Genomic DNA, 207 nt, shown 5'->3' with positions numbered 1-207 from the left:
CCCCCAACATTCTGTGATTCTGTGATTCTACGTGGTGTCCTGCAGGAGGGAGTTGAATTTGCTTTGTGCTGTTGGGGGAAGCTAGAGCTCGGCAGGAGCAGTGCTTCAGGCAGGTCAGACCAGGTGCAAGCTGAAGAGAAGGAGCAGGATGCTTTTCTAGGGGCTTCAGCCATCAGCGCTGTGGGCTCAGCAGGGTGCAAGGGCACC

This window comes from Apaloderma vittatum, unplaced genomic scaffold, assembly GCF_000703405.1.
Source record: "Apaloderma vittatum isolate BGI_N311 unplaced genomic scaffold, ASM70340v1 scaffold28477, whole genome shotgun sequence".
In the NCBI taxonomy this organism is placed as follows: domain Eukaryota; kingdom Metazoa; phylum Chordata; class Aves; order Trogoniformes; family Trogonidae; genus Apaloderma; species Apaloderma vittatum.
Note: the sequence above shows the minus strand (reverse complement) of the source record.